Below are 24,448 nucleotides of genomic sequence, written 5' to 3'. Positions count from 1 at the left end.
TGTCCTTTCCTTCTTGCTTCACCAAACCAACGCACCAGGTATTCAAAAAATAAAAATAAAAAATCTGGAAATATCCATTTATAAGTGCTGCTGTGAATTTATAACTGTGGTGGTGGGATTGCCTCCTACCTTCACCGTCCTCTGCAGGCCAGGATCTGCAGACAGACTACACGGTATTTCCCAGCACGCTGCTGGGACCAGAAAGAGCCCAGGAGAAAGCTGGGTTATAAACTTTCATGAAAGCTGAAACCCTGCAAGGCAGCTTGGCCCAAGCACTCAATTTGGAATTGCAGGTACCCAAATCTTCACGAAGTTCCCAATCTATATCATAACTTTCATTTAGCATCCAAACATTTTTGCCCAAAGTGTTTTTTCCCCAAAAACTTTTTCCTGAAAAGTCAATTTTCCAGATGGAAAAATAATGTTTGTTCAGTTCATACACAACATGTTTGTGTGGAGTGTGATAAAATGTTTTGTCTGCATAAAAACTGAAAAATACCAGAATACTTGTAATTTCCCTTGTAATTTCCATTCCTCTACTTGATAAAAAAGAAAAGGAGCAGACACTCAGGACCACTTACAGGCTTTTCCTGAATATGCTGAAATCTCTAGCTTTCTATTTTTAAATATATAGTCTATTACACTCTTTTCCTGATTTTGATCTCTCTTATAAGGAAAACACAGCACGTTTTGCCATCACTTGCACTGGGAACAGAAGCACGATGTTCTCTGCAGTAATATATGTTTACAAACTCAACTGCAAATAAAATTTGAGATTAAGAAATTCAAAATGTCTTTGTTGAAATTTGTATAGTCCCTTTTTGACCTTTAATTATCTCAAATGTTTTGTAAGAACACTGTCCCTCAAGACTCAGCACCATACAGAGCATATTGGTATCAGTTGTTCACGGGCTGCCCTTCCTGACCTAAACAAACCCTCCACTCCTGCAGCAAAAGCCATCCTCTCCAGCCAGAGGCACATCCTCACTCGCCCTGTGGCATACATACAGGTTGCAACCCAGTGCAGGTCACACTGCACGGGACAGGGCAGGACCGAGCCCTCCATAAGAAGCTAAGGAACCATCAGAAGACAGCCATTTACTCTGTAGGGCGTACAGTTTCCTGTTTCTATGACAAGGGTACTCAGCTTATGAAATTCACAACAAATTTTCAACATTATGAAAATACTCTCTCATCTCCCACATGAAGGTACAGTGAGACATTCAAGTCCCTTTGATGATACTAATAGTTATTTTGATTTGACTCACATTTTTGCCCTCAAGAATATTTTCTGTGATATCAATAACGAAAGTTCTGACTTTAGCCATTTCAATTGAACACACAGATTTTATTTAACTATTTGAAATGGATTACTGGAACTTAAAACCAATTATGACACCAGAAATGCCTGTCATCACAACTACATTAATGTAATGTGAGATGCTCGACTTCCTTTTGCTGGAAACAGAGAAGGAAAAAAATATAACACGTAGAATAAAAAAGTTGAAATACAAATATATGCCTAAACACACGTGTAAACATGTGCGCACACACATATCTGTATAACTGTACATATATGCATCCACACACCTGTTATCTTTGTAAACAGATGGACCACATTCAGCTCTCATTTACACCTGCTCGCTCCTACCGGACACACACTAAAGCATTTCCCTCTTCACTGCTGTAGAGAAAACAGTCATTTTAAAAACACTGTTGTGCTGTTATTATAGCTTAGATTAGGTTAGTTAAAAGATTTACAGTTCAGTAAGCAAAGTAATGCTTTACAAGCTCACGTGTTTAAACGACAAGCTCGCTCTGGCTCTGATCCTCCGAGCAGTTAGTTACACATACTGTTACTTATGCTTTCAGAATACAGACCTGGTATTTATCTTTCCAGCTAGAAAAATCCACATATATCTACACCATCTTGTGGTCCACTGATAAATTCTAAATACTCCAATACAGATTGCTTCAGTTCTTAGCAACTCGTAAACAGGTATCATTGAGAAACTTCAGAATATATATAGAATTTTTATTAAATATTGTCCTTATTGTTGTAGCTGAAACTGTTTAACTAAGGCTGTTATAAGCATAATACACTCCTGTTAAGAAATACAGAACACCAGACTACTGAACCCTTTCAGGGTCATTAAACAGCTGTAAACATTATTACAAAAATAAACCAGAGATTTCATGCTTACATTTTAGCCCAGAGCTTGGTGTGCTGAGCAAGTACATTTTTTTCATCTCTTACAATCAACGCTGGTGACATTTGGGCATCCAAACAAATTACATCACAAATATTACTGAGGTGGGTAGGATACTGAGCGGTTTATTTGCCAGATGATTAATATATAAACAGTAGAGCAGCACAGATGACCTACTCTTCTTTGACTGATTTGTAGGCAATACTAAGAGACATAGATGTAAATAGTTAAATTTTAACAAAAACATGTGTGCATGGAAAGGAAGGAGAGAGATCAGCTGTATTTAATGCCACCAGGACAGCATTATCCAATCTGATAAAGTGAAATAAACATTAGGCCAGATTCTATTCTTATTTGTACTTATGTAAAATAGAATAACTGCATTGAGTTCATTGTAGTTTTCCCCTTTTTTCTTTTCACTTTTTAAATTATTATTATTATTTTTGGTTGGTTAAGTAGGTGTCCTGCTCCTTGGGGTATAACATAATTATATTAGGGAAATACATGGTTTCTGGAGTGGAACAGAATGATAAAAAAAAAAAAAAAAAAAAAAAAGGTGGCCTACAGGTAACATGTCCTATCTATTTGCAGTTTTAAGCTATTATTAAGGCTAAGTTGGTAATTAGTTACTACTATTAATCACTTTTTCACACTTAGGTTTTGTTGTCTTTGCAAAGCTTATGTAGAATTAAAAAATAATAATTAATAATAATAATAATAATAACAATAAACCGCCACTACAACCTGGGGCAAACCATCCTTCCGGCACAATCTGCACGAAGCGACCCTGATCCCACTCTCAGGCTGGGAGCGTGGGCGAAGCAGCACCCATCTTCCAGCGCCCAGCCACAGTCAGACTGCTGGGGAGGGAGCAGGGAAGGCATCCGACACCACTGTAGCTGCTTTGTAGTGCTGATATTTAAACAAGCTGCTTATTGATTTCAAAACAAAGTACTCCTTTAGTAACAACAGAGCCAACTCATTCCACAACAGTTTTTATGTCTTAAAGAAGGGTTAGCACAGGGATTTCAAAGTTTCAAAAGTCATTAACAGACAAAATTGTTTGCTGAGGCTGTACTGCTTGCAGTCCAAACTAAAAAGACGGTTGCTTTCTAAAATACCTGTTACAACTGTAGGTTCCTTTCTAGCTAGCACAGCGTTTTGGACTGATAACTGATCAGTAGAAGATAAATCACCAGAGCAGTCTTTAGCTGGTAGCACCCATGGAGTGGAGGACTGTGAACTGTTTGTGATCACAATCTAGGAAGACTAGCAGAGAGGAGAGGAGAGGTCATTTATAAATCTCGCTCACAGATTAGAATAGAAAGATTAGAAGAATGCAGACAAGCTGTTTGATTTATTGCTACTTTGCATGTGACTTAGCAAAACCTGTTTTCCTTCTTATTTATTCTATTTCACTTGCATATACTTAAGAAGTCAGATCCAAAGACGAGAAAGATAAATAATTGGTACTGAAAGTTCAGTAGCTTAAAAAAAATAGTTAAAAAAAAATCCTGCTTTTTTCCAAGCACTGGTTGCATCTGGGATAATTATTTTTTAGTTTATAAGCATTTATTCTTTTTTTTTTTTTTCCTAGTGTTTTCCTGATGACAAAAGTAAAGATAAGAGTGATACCTAAATTCACATGGGAGCCTAATTTGTGGAATGCTTCATTAAACTAAAGCTTCTGGTTTTTTTTAGAAATAACATTTTTAAAAGTAAATTTGTTATTTTCATGTAATTTGGAATGTATACAACTGATTAAACTCTCTCCAATTTGATCAATCTTCTGTAGCTCCTATCTGATCATTCACTTTAATTAATCTAACTGGCATCCGCCTCAGATTGAAGGAACCTTAAAATTAAGTCTTTAACAATCTACTCTAGTATCATGCAGTACAAATAAAATAATAAAATGCCTGGAAGTCTTTGCAAAGCTTATTTATTATTTCATTTTTTGTCATTTTTACAGTATGAAATGAATTCTGAATCTCCCATTCTCATCTGAGGACACCATACCAAACTGGAAATCTGTAATACCCTAACTCATTATATAATATTAAAATATCCATAATGTTGACACCATTAATCCTGCATTCCTTACAGAGGCAAGCTCCAAATAAAAGGCAGTGTATTTCAGCTGGGGGAGGACGGGAGGATCAGGTCCTCTGCACTGATTACTAAGAGATGAAGAAAGAAGAGTTAAGGCTATAGAACTCAAATCATAGTTTGAAACAATTTAAATCCTAAACTGTAATGCTGGGTTGATGATTTTATTTTCATTTCACAAAGGCTTAGATTTAGATTTTGCACACAACTAAATATAATGTCAAATGCACATATGTCCCAAAGATCAAAGTATGATTGATTGTGAAATATTCACATGCGATAGCCCAGTGAGATTTTGTTCACAAGGGCACCTGTCGGAAGCATAAGCTTGGATACAAATCATCAAATAAGTATGTAAAATCGTTACTAAAATCCAGGCATGCAATCAGATAGTCAGTTGCCTGAAACTATTGGACTGGAGCCAGCACAGTGGCTCAACAGACTAATGCTTTGGTCTTTGCAGATCCTCAGGGCCCTGGTTCAGTTCCTCCTGCTACTGGTCAGGTCAACTGTCTGTACCTAGTGTTAACTTTCCTGGCATTTAATGCTAGGAGTAAAGGAAAAAAATGCGAGCCCATAAGTTCCCTTTGACCTGAGCCACAGAAACATCTGCTGGTTGAGTCAGGAGCTGCTTGTTGGCCAAGTTTAACAACCGATCCTGTTGCGGATCAGCTCTCTCAGCAGTAGGTGTCACTGCAATAAATAGATGGATTTCAAGGGACAAAGACACACATTCCTAATGAAAATGCAGACGCAGACTATCCCCGAATAGCAAGAGTTTCAAAAAGAAGGATATTGTCCTATTAGACTTTAACTTTATGTAAAAGACTGGAAATCTGGTCTGGAGAGAAACAAAATTGCACAAGTGGGACTGACAACAACAACAACAACAACAAAGTAATTCTGCCCTTTAGTCCTATGTTAAAGGGATCCTTTAATTCACATTAATCACTTTCCTGCAATCCCAGGTCTATCAGGTAAAGACTGTTGCATTTAAACGTTAAAAAACAAAACAAAACAAAACAAAAAAATCTCTCTAACAAATTAAGTAATTTTCTCTAGTGGAAAAAAAGACCTAATTATATGGAAAGATACTGCACACTCAACTGTACTTTTAGACCACAAGGTTAGCCTATTTTTCCATCAAATTACAGAGTTCATACCCAACCCTTTCTGCATGTAGAACAAGGAAAACGAGAATAATACTTATAACAGGTTTGGTGGAGAGGGTAAAGGATGTCTCAAGTATAGATTTAATAGAGTAAATATTTTGAAAAAGCAGTAACCAATTTACATTTGAAACAAATATATGGTATGCCAATAATATCACAGAGATGTCAGCCAAGTCTACACCATATTTGGTTTCATTATCACAACATGGTTTGTAGGATAATTAAGGATGCTCCAAATTGCATACTATTAAGTTAGTGGACAAAACAATGCATCACTGAACACACGGGTTACCTGTGATGACGTCAACATAGAAAGTACATGCCTAAGAAAATGTTTTAATGTTGATCAAGAGTTCAAAAGGAAGAAGAAAGATTCAAACTCTTAAATTTGCATAACCTTTTTCACATGAAAGAGATCATGTGTGATGAAGTATATACTGTCAAAATTCATATATAGCACAACTGCATTTATTTTACTTCCAACAACATTGAACTGGGAACAAGGGAGAGGAAAGAATAAGGGGATACCGATAAATTGTTCCTTTCTTTCAGGTCAGTATATTTAAGACAAACTAACATGAAAAAAGCTCCCCCATGCACAAATATATAGAAAGTATAAAGAGCTACTCTACGTAACTGGGAAGAGTTTAAGAGCAGCGTTGTGTTGCTCAGACGTCCCACGCAGTCATTCACGTCAGGCCATACCCCTGTACTCTGTAAAGCTCCAAGCATCATGGGCTCATCAAAGTATACTGTGATCAACACAACAGAAGGAGGGGAAGACATTTTCTGCAAATTCCTTTGCTGAGCACAGAAATAGTCAACAGCTTAATATAACGTCAATACAAACACTTAACAACTCAGAGGTAACTTGCCCAACAGCAGAGTACCTGGACGGCTTCCTAGGCCAGAAAAGGACTGAATTTCAGGACTGTAGAAATGAGTATCCCTAACTGATCATTTCCACATCTCACTTAGGAAAAAGCTTGCCATGTATCTTGACTTAAATAGATGGCTCATTCTCTGTAAAGCAGCCAGGGACAGAATCCAGGACTCTTGACTCCCATTGCTTAGTCCAGTATGCCAGATAGCTTTCTTTTATCAAACATAATTGACTGCTGAAAAGACTGTTTTTTTAACTCATGATGGACCTGTCAGCATAACATTTTTTGGTTAAAATATTGTGTAGGGCTATTTTGGTTGTTAATAACTGAGATTCTTGGCTGTTAATCCCTTCTACCTCCAGTTTCTGTCTTCTCTCCTTTCTTCCCTCATCCCAATTGATTTATTTTTCCCTCTCCCTATAACACATGGACTTTGTGGCAAAAAGAAAAGACATAATTTAGAGGGTCACAGTCATTCTTTGATACAAGTGGCTTTAATGAGTTATTTTTAATACTAATTTCCAGGAAGAGGATAATGTTGAGAAAGCCTCAGTTTCATCAAGGTGAAAGATGAAGCTGAAAGAAGTGAGAATGCTGGGAGGCATGTGGATGAGTGAAAAAGAAAGCAAACATTACTTAGATGCTTCTTCTTTGTGCTCTCCAGAAAAAGTAGAAAGATCAAATTCCTTGCAGAATTGAATGGAATAAGATAGATAAGGAAGCTCAACACAAACTCAGACTAACAATAGAAAAAATGCTCTTAATTACCACTCAATAAAAATAAAACACTAAAAACACAAATCTCCTTTATCCTTTGGTGTTCTGGTTTGTGCACACTTTTACTGATATATTTCTACTGCTTTCATTTAACTTTATTAATTGATCCCTGCCCTGAGCACAAACACAGAGCTGGTAGCTCTGGAAGCCACCTAGCACCTCACATGATGCTTTCACACTGAGATAAGTGGTTTAGACTTAGAGGGTGTGGTTAGCAGTCACTGCACAGCGACGACACCAACAGCTTGATTTTGTAACTGCTATAATTATATCTACCCCAAGGTCAGAAATATGCACAGAACAAGCTCTTTTTCAGACTGTAATTTCAGAGAAGGAAAAAATATATATTTCTATCTGCAGTACTGCTAATCACACTGTTCTTTCTGAGGGCTTCTTGAGCAGAAAGACAATCCCAAACAGGGCTGTCTATACTTAAAGCAACTGAGTTAGGGACATATTCCCGTATTTCCCTTGCTGCTTTTTAAATTATGTCTACCTGTCTGAGACAGATAATCCTGCTTGACAATAACACTGCCTCTTCCTCTGAACAATGGTGCAAAACAGTCGTAACAGTTCTGTGATTAAGCCAAGGAAGTGACAATGATGTCATATAAACAAACATAAAAAAGGGTCACATCTTCACAGTACTTTTCAATTCAGGGAGGTATGAGCAGTTAAAAGAACAGGTAATTTCCTCCTACCTTGCGCTGCGAAGTTAAGTGCAGGAAACAGAAAGCCACATAGTGCACATATCAAAGAAAGCAAAGATGCAAGCACTGATTATGGTAAAACTGTACACACGCTTAACTACAATGGCAGCATGACCTTCAGGATCCTGACAAGCTTAGCTCTGACCACTGTTTGGGTATCCCCATTTTATCTTGGCACAATAGCTTCGATCATTAATAGAAAAGGCACCGAAAACTTGACAGACACAGAGCAGAAAGATGAATACGGGGGATGAGGAATGTTAGAAAAGTACAATAACATATTTCAAAGCTATCTGCAGGACAAAAAATCCTTTAAAAATTTTTGATGTTAATTGCAATATTCTGGGCCCATGGCTGGAAAGACAACCTATCATGGTTGATAGGTGAGCAGCAACCAAGCTGACAAAGGAAGTCCGATAAATGCAATCATGGGATGACAGACACTGGCAAGTTCAATTATGATTGCCAAGTCAGTAGGGAGATGGACTCCACTAACTGCAATATATCCTTAACAGGCAGCGCTGGCCAAGTGCAGCTCTGACCAAACTCCTTCCAGTGACTGACAGCATCCCTAGAGGCTTTGGCCCTGCAACAGGCTGAGGGCAGCTGAGAAGCCCCAGTGACTGACTGAGTGCTTTACTGCAAGGATTTTGGATACAACATGCAAATAAACATAACCAACTCTCAGGAAAACGGTTTCAAGTCTCTTGAATAGCCTGTACAAATGAGCAGTTTGAATTCACTTTCTCCAGCTCACGTAAAACTTCACTTGATATTAATTTGCAAAATCATACTCTGAAGAAGTAGCTATTTTTTAGACATAAACATCCAAGACAGGCTATTTGGCAATTAACATATCTTTGCTGTAAACCTGCATGAATCTAGAAAATTTCAGCAAAATACGAAGCCAGACGAATGGCAAGGGAAAGGTTCAAGGAAGCAGCCACGGGAGGCAGGGAGTGGGCTCCCACTGCTTGCCACAGGACATCCAAATGCTCCTCACTGTACAGGACTCATCACCAAAAGCCCCAAAGCTGAGAACATTCAGTTCTCCCCGAAAACCTCTGTATTGCTTCATTTCGCTAAGCATAAACTCATTTTTCTGTTGTACTGACTTCCAGTGCCTTCCACCTATGCTTATATAGAGAGAGACTGATATTTATATCTAATTAAAATGATTTTTCTCTCCTTTACTTACTAGTTTTGAATAGACCAGCTATTATTCGATGTGAGAAAGCATGAAGGGAATGTATATAGCAAATTGTGGCTTCTCATACTTCAGTGCAAGATTATCTCAGAATTTAAGTCATATTTAATCAAAACATCAGGCTTCCTTGTAGTTCATTTTTTACTTTTTATTGTTATTTTTTAAGTCACAAAAAAAAAAGTCCTTTCTCAGATTTTGGTTGTTGGGTTTTATTTTCTTAGTGACTTTTTTTTTTTTTACCAAAAAAAAAAGCTAATAACGCTGTTTCTAAACAACTTCTTTGTTCTCTTTCTAGATTTTCCAGAAATATTCTAAAAGGACAATGGTATAAAAATTATACTGTTAAAAAAAGTAAGTACTTTGAATGAGCAGAGTTATTCAGTTATATCCCTCACTTATGAAATACCCGTATCATGTATCCTTTATCCAACAGCAGACTCTTTTAGCTTCAATCACAAGAACTAACAATATGTTATTGATATGATTTCAGGAAACTGTCAGCAGGCAGCTTAACTTTCAGCTTGTCAGCTATGGTGAGTGTATGCACAAAACGTACCTGCACTCCTCCTGCATGAAAGCTGGCAGCGACAGGAACATTCCTGTCAGCCGTCGGGGCACAATAAAGAGAAACATAAACAGGTCGTCTTCGCTAAAAGCAGTCTCACTCGTTACACAACTAAAACTCACCTCTAGTTTCACTGGGAATTTTAACTAGAATCAGAGAAGCATATCAGAGCTCTGAGATACAGCTGAGTGCTCCCTGCGGGAATCCGCACTAAGGAACAGCCAGGCAGGTAACCAAAACCAGGGCTCTGTGCCCTCATCCCCTCCAGCCCCACTCGACCTCCTGCTTAGCACTAGGCCCTCCTACAGCAGTTGGCCTTTTGCATTTCTGTGAACAAGTTTCAGACTTCCACCTATTCTCTCCAATTATATTCAACACAAAATCAACAGGAAGACAACAGAGCAGGGCAGCTAACTGGGCCACCCCACCAAGAAAGAGTGGCTTAAATGATGCCTAATGTTGGGTACACCCTGAGCTCTCCAGATGCAGTCAGGAGGTTGACTCCGACCAAGTGTGGTGGCCATCAGGACTTATTCACTGGGGAGAGGGGTGCAGTCAGAAATCAGAAAGAGACGAGGCTTTTCTGTACAAATATAAAACTTCTTCATTTCCAAGCACTTCTGCTTGAAGGAAAATAAAATTAGCACATAAATAAGTAAATAAAGTCCAGTATAGTCAAAGTTTTATGTTATCGACTACTATACCTTCAGGAGCTGAAGAATAACCACAAATGTCAGAAGGCAGAACAGGAAGCTAGAAGTGCCACTCTTCCCTAGTTTACAAAGCCAGTGATGTTTTTAAACCTAGTTTTCACATTAGTTTACAAGCTTTAATAATAAAAGAGTATGTTGTACTATTAGATGTTGGTCATTTTTTTCTCTGACGAAGAAAAATAACAGGCTGCTGCAGGAGCTAGCACAGTTGGTTTTTCTTTTCAAATGATCAGAGAAAGTACCGTACTTTAAGGATGTGCCTTACTTGCTCTTAAAAGGGTAAAACGAAATATTCTTCCAGCTATTCTAAGCCTGCCATATAATATTATGCTGTTACAGATTTCAAAAGGTTAGCTTCAATGAACCTGACATCAGTATAACCCAAAATAACCCATTCAAGAGAAAAGTAAGAAATAATTGCTGTTTTCTCTTTTTTTTTTCCTCAGCTATATTGCTATAATGATTTTGCATAACAGATTGAACAAAGTGCTGTTGTGACAGGTGGTAGAATTCAGCTAGTAAGCACAGAGACAGGGTTCAATTTAGTTTGTGAATCCTTTAATTGTTGTGCAGCTAATTAAAGAAGGTTCTTTACACTCGCAAGTGTTTACCGTTGCTAGTATGCATACATGAAAAATTAAATTGTGCCTTCAAGGGCTGAGAACTATAGAAAAATCATAGCTGATTCTGCAACATGCTTACTAGCTCAAAATAGCTGCTTTTCACAATTGGAATTTGTAAAACTTTTTGCTAAGCAAATATAGAGCTAATTAGAAGTGTTCGTTGGACCAATTAACATTTAAATAAATAAGCCATATTGCACATTTCACAGTCTTTATTTAATGATGCTTCTTAACTCTTTGGAAAGATTCCTTTAAGTACAAATAAGTTGTCATAAAAATGAAAGACAAAAATAACACCATAACAGTATATTCTATGCTTTTTTCTTCTCGCCTTGAAGTCTTTTCTAAAACCCTATACCTGTTACTGGGGACAGAGGGAATACACAAATCTGGTTCCTTCTTTCATCTTGTCAAGTTACCTCTCCACCCTCTTGAATACAAACAGCAAAACATACTTGATTACTATTTAAAGTGTTATGATAGCTCTGTTTGTTTTGCCCCATGGAAAAGAATCTGTTTTAGGAAAAAAAAAAAAAAACTTTTATCTCATAAAATGGCCATTGCAACTAAAAAGAAGGGTGTTCTCAGAAGAGATTGCTCTTAGAGTAACAAAAGCAGCAGTTTGAAAGTTTCATATACAAACAGAAGTGAAAAAGAAAATCTATTTTTCAGGTCTACTGTTAGCATTCCCATACCAAAACCAGTGTTTTTGTTATACCTAACCTCAGGGCTGCAATTGTCTGTCTCTTTGGGGTCAAGTGATATTTTGCTTTCAAAACAACTGTCTTTTAACTTAACAGTCACTTTCAATCAATAAGACCCTTCAGTTTGTGTTGAACATAGATCTCTCTCTCTTTCAACCTCAAAACCTCTACCTAACACAAAGGTTACATTAAAAACAGGGGGAAGGTTTCTTGCTACTTTTTTCTAAGATGCACTCCACTACCTTGTAATCATGCTAAGAGCTAACATGGAAGGACTCATTGTTGACCTTGGCTTTCAGCACAGAAAACCAAATTAACAAGGACCAATTAACATTTAAATAAATAAGGAAGATTAACAAAGAATACTCTGCATACCAAAAGGGTAAAATAAACTAAAAGAAAGAGTACAGCATCTCCCTCAATCAGCATGAATGAAGTTGCCTGTTGGTGCATGGAAGCATGGGCTGCTCCTTCCTGGACTGGCAAGGCCTGCTGAGCACCAAAAGGGATGCAGCCACTTGTGACATCAGGCAGTGCTCTCACACTGGCAAGCCCTTGGGAAAACGTGCAGAGACCCCACAGACACACGATATACTTACTAACCAGAAGAAAAGTGTTGCCCGTATTCATGGCCTCTGCTTTGCTTCTTCCACGTGAGGTTTTTGGTATTTGTGATTGCCTGCATCTGGTATCCACTGAGAAGCATGTGGTTTTGAGTTGATGGCTGATAAGAAAGGGGCCTAAACTGGACACCTATTTTATATATTACTACTTTAATTAGATTATTTACATATTAATTTAATTAGATTATTTATATATTACTACTTTAATTTCATACACTTCCTTGACCTTTTTTCAAGGAGTAGGGAGGACGTACCTGAAGATGCAACCTGAGTCAACACAGTGGTAGTTGCAGGGACTCCCTGTACCTCATGATCCAATGGTGCTATGCCAGGCAGGATGAAGATAAAGGGTTCAATCTCCCTTCATCTTCCCTGCCTCCTGCTCTTCCCTCAGGTAGAACTCTAAAGAAAACTTTCAATTGGCAAAGTTTCTCCACCAAATTTGGTTATTATTATACCAACAGAACAATTAAATCCTCCAAGTATTAGCCACCCACAAAGCCTACCTTTTACAAGACAACTCCTCCTACGTAAAGGTTATGAATAATTCTCAGAAGGTTACAACATGATCTGTCATTTTAAATATTTGGATTTGGAGTACTGGTTCAGGCCTCTAACTGACAGTCACCTTTATGAATAGTTAAGAGTTCACAGAGATGATTATCATGTACTATTTAAATATGTATAAAGGACAAAGATAATAACAATACTTTGTACTCTAATAGAAGCTTCTGTCTGAAATTCTCAAAGGAGAGTCTAAGTCCTCACAGATGTACACTTACAGCTCATCTGACCTGCACACTTGGTCACCACTATTACTCTCATTTATCAGACTGGGAAACTGGTAGGCTCTCATTGCTGCGTTTCTCAAAACTGATAATCTGTGACTTAAGTAATAGAGCAGTTGAAGTTTTCCCAAATGAGTAACCCAAACTGAATCATCACTGTAGAAATTTTTACCAGTGATTTGTGCCAAGGCAGAAGTCAATGAGGAACAATGCAAGGTGCTCTATAGATCCTGACTCCCATTCTTGTGATTTGAGAAAAGAATTATCACCATGCCTTACCCAAGACACAGGCTGACTGATCAGTACCCTGTCCAGCCATAATAAGCCTTTCTGTAGCCTCAAAGATCATTTTAGATTTTTTTCCACTCTTAAAACTAAAAAATAAAACAAACAAACAAACAAAGGGCTCTCACTTGGGAGCTGTTCTTTCTTGTGTGAAAAGTGCTTCTCTGTACTTCTCTGGAATTACAGAATTTATATATAAAACTGCTTCCCCCAGGCACACCCCAAATCCTCTGCTTTGAAGAAGTTAAACTTTCCAGTCTTCTGATCAAGAATGTGGAAGAAAGGGACTCTGTTAGCCTATGAAATACAGAATTCTAACCACATGAAGATTTTGCACGTGCTCAATAGTATCTTTCATAGAAATCACGAAAATAGCTAGTAATTTCAAAGGGAAATGTAAAAAATAAGGACCCCAAATGTAAGCACTACTCCAACCAACTGTAAAGCTTGAAGTGCTGCTAAAAAGTTGGTTGGATTTGCAAACTGGACCTGGACAATTTGAACTAATGAAAACAAATCCAAAGGTCCTCCTGTCCTTAAGGCCATATTTACAAAAGGGTCAACTAGTCTTGAATAATTCTGCCAACATATTGGGAAAACATGCTGTACTTCCTACATTACTAATATGAGTCTTCCATTATACAACTTAGTTTCATATACAAATAATTTTCTTAACCAAGATGAAAAATGCAAAGAAAAATCACATCTCTCAAAGCACACAATTTTTCGTGCTTCCTTTTACAATACTAACATTGCTTCAACATGTTAAAAAAATTCTCATAGAGTCAGAGCAGCACAGATGATATTCAGATCTCTTTTGTGAAACGAGTTAAAAAAATATACCAGTTACAATACATAGCTTCTGAATGAGAGAGAAACTGGGAAAATCTGTTTTAATGTGATTGTTTTCAAAAACCTGAGCTAACTGGGAGCTGGTATCATGAAAACCCCTCTGAAAGACAACTTTTCTTGAGAAAAATGTACTGATGAAGTGGACTGGACTGGTTTTGTTCACTAGACAGTCTGTCCTGTCAGGGTGTCTGCGTTCCCTCCCTCTCTCACCTCAAGCCAACCAACTTGCCATAATTTCCCTGACAGCATTATACTCAGCAGCAACTTTTTTTCCCCTCAATTCTTTAAATCAGAACGATGAGGTTACTGAAATAACATCCCAAGCCCCTGGCTGCACTACTGCTAACACAAGGGAGCTCTGATCTCATTTGATTTCCTATAGCTAATCACAAACAGCAAGAGACTGAATTCCCTCATCTCAAATATAACCATCTAAAGTTAAGTAAAATTCAGAATAACATTCACAGATACAGAAGATCAGAAAATTGGTTCACAACAACTTATCACAGAGTAACATGTTAGCACAAGTTAACTGATTCACAGTAATTTTTAGTGTACATGCTCTTGGCAAATGTGATGTAAACTTACTACAGCTTTCAGTGAAAGACACTTCACTGGTTTCATTAGGGCTAAACTAATACATTGCTTCTCACATGCTGTGAGGCAGGAACTACTACAGAGACAGATACAGCAGCTGACAATTGGTAATCTGGGTATTGGATCAGTATTTATTGCTAGGTTCTGTGCTCTTTCGCCTGGATTCAGAAAATCAGGTATTTCAAACTGCAGTTTCTTTTGACAGGTTTTCATTAAAACACCTGAGTTAAAATTTTCATTACAAGCTATAAGACTTCTTCCTAGGGCCTGTTTGCTGTGGAAGTCCCATCAAACATACAATGGGATATGAGCTGGCAAAAATAATAAAATTAAAAAAAATAAATCACAAACTAACCAAACTCCTTGATATGCAGCAATACCAAGGTTTAAGACAGTGAGAGACACAAGCTTAAAAAGCTCTCATGATGGACCCAATCTACCAACCAACTTGGTGAAAATCTGTCCAATCCTCTTAATTAACTTTGGTTCAAGCCCGTGCTGAATTAGTGACAACCATTTATATCCACATATGATCTCTGTGCAGAATTTGAATTCCCAAATCTCTAGAGCTTACTGATACAAACAACCACATATACGCTCACAGATTTAATTTACCCTTACCCTTTATCTTTCATTGCACTCTTTGAAACTAAACACAAAAATCAAGGCCAGTATTTAAACTTTTTTTTGCCCCCTGGAAAATTACTTTCAGTAACCAAAAGCAATCTGAACTAAAACCAAACAACAATGTTTTCTAAAGTATGATGTACAAAACACTAACAAAAAAATTCACCCATGTGTAATTTCACTATAAGCCACATACCATATAACTGCACACTATTCTGGTGTTTCTTTCTTACTGCAAAACACTGACTAGGTGAACAGAGAGTCTTACTTTACACATTACTGACTAGCTCTGTAAAGTTTTGTAAATGAAAATAAAAATAAAAATTCAAATGGCAAAAAAATAGGAAGGAGTTGATCAAGTGATACAAGACAGAGGAAAAAAAAAACAACAAGAAAAAAAAAAATGTACTGAAATTATTCCTAATGGCAATTATTTTCCTAATTCCTTTAGAGACTAAAACTAACCATTGAAAGTCTTTGCTTTATCTTGGATTTGCTATAGACTGGGTTCACGCTAAGACTGGATTTGGACTGATGAATCTGCTTCCTATAGAAGGTAAGCATAAATCATTTCAAGTAGGAACAGGGAGCAGATGCAATATGCTATGCCCAACCTCTCAACAGAATCATCTTCTCTGCAGAAAAAAAAATGTACTGGCTACAAAACATGCATCCACACATACCAGTGGAAAAACTGGTATGGCTAATTTTATGTCTTCCAGCCTTGACATATGGAATATGCTAAATACTTCTGTTCAGTTGTAGCCACGTCTACTCAAATCACAAATTATATAATAATGAAGAGTAACATACCTTCAAAATGAACATAAAACACATTTATTTTATAAGCCAGTCTACAGTCAGCTCTGTGTCTTTCCTAAATGAAGGAAAAGATATATTGCAAATTTAGATAGTTCCAGAAGCTTACAATATAAAACTTTGGCAAAAATGCTTATAAGCAAAATACACATTTTTCCATACTGTTAACTGTTAATTTTATGAAACAACTAACATTGATCAGCATCAAAAATGTGTACATACTGTTCCTCAAAAAGCACCCATAACAATTTCTACTTATCATAGAATCATAGGATATCCAAGTTGGAAGAGACCCACAAGGATCATTGAGTCCAACTCCTTGGTCCCCAAAGGACCACCCAATAAATAAATAAATAGAGCATGTGTCTAAGAGTGTTGTCCAAACACTTCTTGAACTCTGTCAGGCTCAGTGCCATGACCACTGCCCTGGGGAGCCTGTTCCAGTGCCCAACCACCCTCTTGGTGAAGAACCTTTTCCTGATATCCAGCCTGAACTCCTCTGTCGCAGCTTCAAGCTGTTCCCTTGGGTCCTAAAGGACCCAAAAATTTTTCAATAAGAAAATAGACAAATTTGTTCAATACACTTGATATCTCAGGCAGATCCAGAGTCATTTTACAGGTGCAGAACAGAAGCTGAGGAAAAGTTAACTTGTAAATAAATACTGGTAGCACTGGCTAGAGCCATTTCTCTGCCAGACTATGAGATTGTCTAGCACATGATATGAGTTGCCCTTTCTGTTCTTATTGTAGCTTTTTTTTTTTTTTTTTTTTAAGGACAGGATCCATCTCAGCTATTGGCAGCTGTTCTAGCATTTCATCTACCTATATTAGACATCCATCCTTAAAGAGAACGAAATCATGAAATCCTCTCAAAATCTGTCTGCTCTGTGGGAAGGGAATGCACATAATCTTTAAGACAGTTTTCTTTTACCCTGTTCAGAAAAAATAGGGTTCCGGAATCCAAGCAAACTATACTTAGTGTTTCACCAAAGGGCACACACCACTTTCGCTGTTTCAATACGAACACTTTTTTTCAATATCATTTTACAGGAATAAGGACTAAATTGTTACTTACAAGATTCATTTTGTAAAGACATTAATTAATGGACTACACATGGAAGTGAGGTGGGGAATATTGTGCATTATTCTGTTGGCAAGTACATCATTTTAGTAATTAATGTTGACATCATCTTTTTAAAATGCATTAAGCAATATAGACAATATATACTCTGCCCAGTGGTTGCTTTTTTTTTTTTTTTTTGGGGGGGGAGGGGAATATTATTTGTTGTGTCTGAGCAGAAATGTTGCTACTACTGCAGTGGGGTTCCTCCATTGCCCAGGGAGGTCCTCCCTCACAGATTATCTCCCTCTCAGATTTCGGATAGAAAAGCACCTGATGGTAATCTTTCAACTTTGACCCATTCACCAACAGACTCCGGTTCCCGTTCTCTTCCTTCCTCCTTCTCATACCTAATGTTCAAACAGCTGTTCTTTATTGTTTCCCAAATAAAGTGCAACCTTTCTTTCCACAGAAAATCAAAGATAGGAGAAAAGAAGGAGGCAATAGTTTAGTTCAGTGATGTAAACCCATGAAAGTTTTTCATCAGCTTCCCTGACAGGAACTGAGAAGATTAGAGATACCATTTATGTCTTTGAAAAAGAAATTCTGAGCATGTCTTTATCCTTCTCAACAAGGTAGTGTCTAAGCACCTTAATTCTTAGGTTCTAGGTATGTCAGAAGTTAGTGCTTTTTGTGACTCAAGGCTATTGTATTTTTTTTAGATGTTTATTGAACTGTTTGTTATTATCTATTTATTGAGCTGTTTTCCATGGATGTCTAATCCTCTTCTGAGCCTGCTGATGCTGTCTGCCTCTACAAATTCCCTTGGGAGCAAGTTCCAGAAGTTCACTACTGACTGTGTAAAAAAATATTTCCGGTTATCTGTTTTAAACTGATATCCTGCTACCTCCACTGGGGGGTTCTAGTTATGGCTTTGTGGGATTGGTGGAAAAGAAGGGAGCTGAGGGTTCTGGAAAAGACTATTGATGGGATTTTGCTTCTATAGCTATTCATTTTTTTCCCAGTGAAAAGTGAGTGTCCAAAAAGTTTCACTGAAACTTAGAATGTAAGATCCTGACTTAACAGTATGAGACTCATTGAGCACCTTTGCTAATGTACCTTAGCTAACACAGTCTACTGCTTCTTATAATTCAGCCCTGGATGATGAAAAGATAATACATTTTACAGCATCGAAGACTTCTTCCATGAGCTAATAATCAACCCCTGTATACAAGCAGTGTCTCTTTGAGTAAGAGTATTTGAGGACTGATAGCTTTGTCACAATTGAAATGGGGCATCTATCATGGCTGATGTTTATTCAGGTCTAGAGAGGAGTGGTGGGGGGAAATAAAAAAAAAAAAAAACTTCCTATTTTGACTAAGAAGAAGAAAGAGATGAAAATGTCAGAACAAAGCTTTCACAACAGCACTTTTCAGAAATATTCACCCAAGTTTGGGTTTGAAGACTGCATAGACCTTCTACCCAAAGCAAATTCAACTGAGAGAGCCCAACAAAAACACTTCTTCATCCGGCAGGGACTGTTGTTCCAAGCTGTGTCCAGATGATTCCCTCCACCCCCACTCTCCAAAACTAAAACTATTATAAAAAATAACCATTCTTTTAACTTAGTTTAAAAAAAAAAAAAAATCTCCCGACCATGGTTGAAGCCAAATGGCCCTTCAGGCTACTACTGAAGAATCAATTACATTAGCTGTAAGCCTAAGAGAGTCCTGGGGACAATCAGTCAGAGACATAATAGCTGTGAGGGAATTGTTAAGCAAATTGAGGGATTCTTTAGGTAATTGGGATTGGACAACCAGGTCATACTTAATTTGAAGCATCCATTCCATACAAGTGCTTCAGAGGTATAGTAGGAACTACAGACAGTAAAGCCTAATCGTGCAGCTACTAACTCAGTGCTTTTAAAGGGACACCCCCCACCTCCCTATTCCTCCCCCCACCCCCAGACCCCCATCCAACCTTGTGCATAATATTTAACAGCATTGTGCTCACCTTCTGCAGAGAAGAATTGAAGCACCTACTGCAGGGTCAAATCAGGGAGCTGAATGCTCAGGGAGCTCAGCAGCCTTCAGGGAGAACCCGTAGTGCTTATTCACAGCCCTAGCCAGGGACGCTAAATGCTCAGGGTTTCCTACCAAAACTGAGAAGCAGAAAAATGGACAATTCAATGTTTTAAGATAGTCCAAAGATAGTGGGGAAGTACATTTTTCTCTTTCTGTTGTTGACTGTGTCTTTAGCATGCTAAATGTACACTTAACTACAAATTCTGGTCTTCCAATGAGACACTGCACAAATTCACAATGCCTACTTCAAACTTTGAAATAAAGTTTAGGGAATAAATACTTCCCAGGCAAAAAGAAATTGTCAGTTCTGAGAGGTCACTCCAAGGAGACTACTCAGAGGTTTCAGATCAAATTAGATTTCCCACCATAGTTAGACAGGGAAGTATTCCAAAATCAAAAAGTTCTTAATCTACTTTGTCCATTGAAACAACTTTCAGAAACAAACAAAAAAAAAAAGTATGCCCAAAGTTCATCTTCATGTCCAGTTTGCTTTTGGAGAAACCTGTTGCAAGAAGCTACTGCTGATATTTTTTGGCTTCTCCAGAGAAGCAAGCCAATTGGGTTGATACGATAGGGACTGCAGTCCCAAGAGAGATTAATTCTTTGTTGGACTGCCCTGAAATTTCACAAGGTAGACAAAGAGAGCCAGCAAACATGGCCCTAAGAGTGCCAATACCAAAGCCAACAAATCCTCATCTCCCTTTTCTCAGATTCTTTTCTGGAACTAACTTGAGGAGAAACCTTAATTCTGGGTCTCTTGGCAAAGAGTACCTAAAATAATTGCCCAGAATGGAAGATTCTGCTAGTGCCACAATTCTTTGGCAAGGCAAGACAAAAACTGGGAAGAGAGGGATAAAGAACAGAACCTGGATGACAGAAGGGTGCCAAAGCAAGAGCTTTGCGCCAGCTGCCATTCTGCTTGAAATCTGCACTGAGGAGCCCAGTGGTCTCTGCTCCCAGCAAGCTGGCCATGGCATAGAGGAGTTGGCTACGGCTGACCCTGGCAGCACAGCTGATGACAGCAAAAACTCAGAGCAGCAGACAGGCCAATAGCCCATTGGTAGAGGTCAGGAATATCTGATCCTGCACGCTTCTGCCATTACAGAGCTCTCACTGAGTACAAATCCAGCCCATTTCATGTTCCTGTTTTAGGTAATGTTTTAACTGCTTATCAGATCGGTTAGCATTTTTCTAGCCTTGACAGAACAAAAGCCAACAACAGACACTGGGTGCAATTCTACCTCTAATGTTTAGATCTGTGACATGATCTATTCAGCCAGGTTATAGCTTTCTAAAGTTATCCAGCAGAATGCCAGTAGTCACCCAGCAACAGCAGCTTTTACATAGGGAAACCATGTAAAACAGAAAAAATGTAAAACCCCTGATCTGGAACATACTGCCTTAACTGAAGAAAGTCTTTCCACTCCACACACTACACTAACACCAATTTAGGTGAGTGAGCAGGCGATCAGTCTCCCACGAGACCAGTTAAACAGGCTATGGTATACCAGCTGAATTGCCTGGACAACATCAGGAGTCAAAGCCTGGGGAGCACTTGAAGAGCACGGCAAATAACCCATCTACAAAAATAATCATCAAAAACAGTCATCCACAAAATTTTTGCCAATCAGTGCTTTGAAAAATGAGCCATCACTTTCTGTGAAGATAACGGATAGGAATTCAGTCTGTGTCACAGCTACAGGAAAAAAAAATTGTCTGTTGCTTTGGACTACAAGTTTGCTGAGAGCACAAAATTTGGACTTAGTGCATTACGATGTCAAAATGGTCAGGGTTAGATGTGGCTTTCTTTTGTACAGAGTGCTGCAAATAAATCTATTTTGCATGTAGTAAGAAAGCCGAGATGAAAAATTTATGCCAGCAGCATCTTCAAGAGACCTTACTTGGTACAACCTGGGTGAAACTTCAGGAACAGTAAGGGCAATCAAATGAGTACCTACAAGTAGAAACAAATATTTACAACATGACTGATAATGATCTAGCCTCTTACAAGTCCCAGATCAACAAAGGAAGCAATATGATACTGTACAGAGGTGCTTCTGCTAACACATTTAGCAACAAAATAATTGGAAAAAAGTAATAAATAGTCATTAATGCAGTTTTTTATGTTTTAAATAGGCTATGCTTCTGTGACAATTATTAAACAGTTCTGAAGTACCAGAAGTTTGGAAGTCCCATTCACTATATTTGCTTTCTACAGCTGCATCCCCGCAGTCATTAGCAATGGTATATTTTCAAAGGATATATGTAGCAGTCATGCTTAACAAAGGCTACTTACCCCCCAAAACTGGGGAGGATGCATAGTTTACTGTTGACATCATAAACGTCAGGTATCTCAATGCCGTCTTTATATGGCCATGAGTGCCTGAGACGACCAATGGAGAGTATCTACATACAACGGAATACCTCATATCCAATACATGCGATCTTTGAACAAGTAGACAAATTAAATACAAAATTCAGGATTCTTCATTTAGGGCAACAGTACCATTTGAAGCTCTAATTTATCATGTGTTGTACCTTTCAATCTTGTATTTTATGGATGCTGCTCTACTTTGGAAGAAGGTATATGGAAAAACCTGAATGCCACCTGAGAGAAGCTTTACTCAGCCACAAGATGGATGTTTTTGCCTATCCAAAAATCAGACAGTATGGACCGCAAAAGTGCCAGCTTCAATCATAGCTGATAACATTTTGACACACAATGGAGTTAATTGGTCTAGACACTGGGAGATGTCACCTGCTTCCATCCTGCTCCATTTCTGACATGAGCAGACTACCATAATACATTACTGTACTTCAGGGTCAGGCTCCAGCTGCCCTCCATGTCCAGACACAGAGGGCAGGGAGAAAAGGGAGATTTGCTTTGACACCTGGGAATAACTGCATCACCTTGGGAGACTGCGTTTCAAATCTTGCATTTGATTATAATTACTTGGTGATGATCCACTCCCCCTTTAGATTAATTTTAAATGTTTCTGAGTTGGAGAGATGAATGACTGGAATTATATGGGAAGAGTTAGAGTGATAGGAGAAGGACATAAAAGAACTCTTGTTCTTTCAATTCTTGTAGTTGGTAAAAACCTTAAGAAACTATTGCAAATTAATTTTCCTCACAGTGGTAACCTGTGTAATTGTAACCTGTAACCAGTTAAAACCATAATGTCACTTGGTTCATAATAACTGCTGACTGTTGTGACTAAAATATTTCATAACTTTGGTATAGGGAGAGGAGAAGAAACACGGCACCATTCGTGCTGAATGCACATCACTGCTCTTACTATATGTTATTTTACATCTTAGAGAGATGATAGATGAACTTGAAGGTTTCACATTCTCCTGCCGAATCTCTCTCATGTTGATGATCTTCCTCTTTTCAGTTCCACAAAACAACAACGTGATTACTTATAAGAACAAGGAACTAGTTAAAATTCAGAAGTAGAAACAAAATTAATGTACTTGATCAGAACCTGAGGCCCGGGTTCTGCCATGTTCTGCAGGCACCATGCCCAATGCCACCCTAAGGCAATTTAAGGAATGCTGCTTTGCTCCTGTGGGCTTTCCATACTGCCTTCCCCTATTGAGCCTGAGAACAGCCTATATAATCCAGAATCAGGAAGGTAGCATGCCTTCTGATTAACGAATGCATTGAAATTTCACAGTCCAAGACACATTTTCATTGTTGGCTCTTCCCCAGCTGATACTGATACTTAGTCTCATGATACTTCATTACTGATATATAAGAGTACGGTGAAATCTCTAAAGTAGTTTCTGAACCCTAGCTCAGCCATGCCAGACAGAATGCCTGGCTTGATGTCTTCTTTCATCTGCCCCATTTTACCAGCTTTCAAGAAGATGGCTGTCTTAATCTCTTTCATTTAGAGGAAGGTATCTGAGAATAGGAAATAAAACTGACCAGTAAGAAAGGAGCAGCTGCTATAACCAAACTGATGATGACACTGCCACCATCAAAGAGAACTGAGAAATTCGTATTACCTTCTATCTAGCCATTGTCTCAGATATTCAATATGTTTTAAGTGCACAGGCTTAATTTGTTTTTGCACACATCATGAAAACAAATGTAAGGAAAGACCACCATGTTGTTGAATCTGCAATCAACTAGCTGATATACCAAAAAAGTGCTAGGCTATAAAACCAGTATAGTCAATTTAATCTAATAAAATACGTTGGAGTCTTCTTCCACATACCATTAGTCTTAAAAATAGTCTTTATGCATATGAGAAAGCCAGTGATGTTTACAAGAATAACAGTTTGCATCATTGGGCAATAAAGCCTGATATTCTCTTCGCAAACAGATAAATATTTGTACGCTGGTACTGTGTGACCATCTACCCAAATATTATCTGTGTGCACGTAGAATAGAGCACATTTTGCCAGTTGCTTTGCTTTGCCAGTTGCTGAAACTATAGCAACTGTTTCCTTTTCTTCCTTTCTGAGCTCTACTAGTCCATAAGAGCAAAAACCACAGTCTGCACTGATACTGAGGACAAATAAGTGATTCATGGGGACTTAATACTACTAAACACTTATATAGCACTTTATATATTCAGAGTGTTGTACAAACATTAACAAATTAATCCTCACAGCAACCTGCAGGGTACATAAGTATTTTCCAAAATAGGGCCAAATTTGTTGCTCGTGTATACAGCTGCGACAGAGCTACACCCACTGACATCAGGAATAGATTTAGACATAGAAATCAGACAGCAGCAGTACATGACACAAAACCATGCCGGAAGACTTGTCAAAGAACTCAGATTAGGATTCAGAAGATCTCATCTCACACACAATTTCTCTCTTGCACATATTTGCTTTCATTCTTTTTTCTACTACCCCACGACTGCTGGGCTGTTTTTATTAAACTCCTATACACACTAATACAACTTAACCAGTGAGATACCACCATTTTACACTGGAAACTCACACCTATGTTAAGGAGTATGAATGAATGAGAAAGCCCACCAAAAGAAGTGGATTGTTGTTTACATTGCCAACCGAAA

At 38.1% G+C, this 24,448-nt stretch overlaps 1 protein-coding gene across 7 annotated transcripts in view; it reads right to left on the bottom strand.

The window, feature by feature from the left end:
• ZNF536 (zinc finger protein 536) overlaps positions 1-24,448 on the bottom strand; it is a 341,577-nt gene that overhangs the window by 186,778 nt on the left and 130,351 nt on the right. The window lies entirely within an intron of this gene.

The sequence above is a fragment of the Cygnus olor genome, chromosome 12, assembly GCF_009769625.2.
Source record: "Cygnus olor isolate bCygOlo1 chromosome 12, bCygOlo1.pri.v2, whole genome shotgun sequence".
Lineage (NCBI taxonomy): Eukaryota > Metazoa > Chordata > Aves > Anseriformes > Anatidae > Cygnus > Cygnus olor.
Note: the sequence above shows the minus strand (reverse complement) of the source record. Positions and strands in the feature narration are given on the sequence as shown.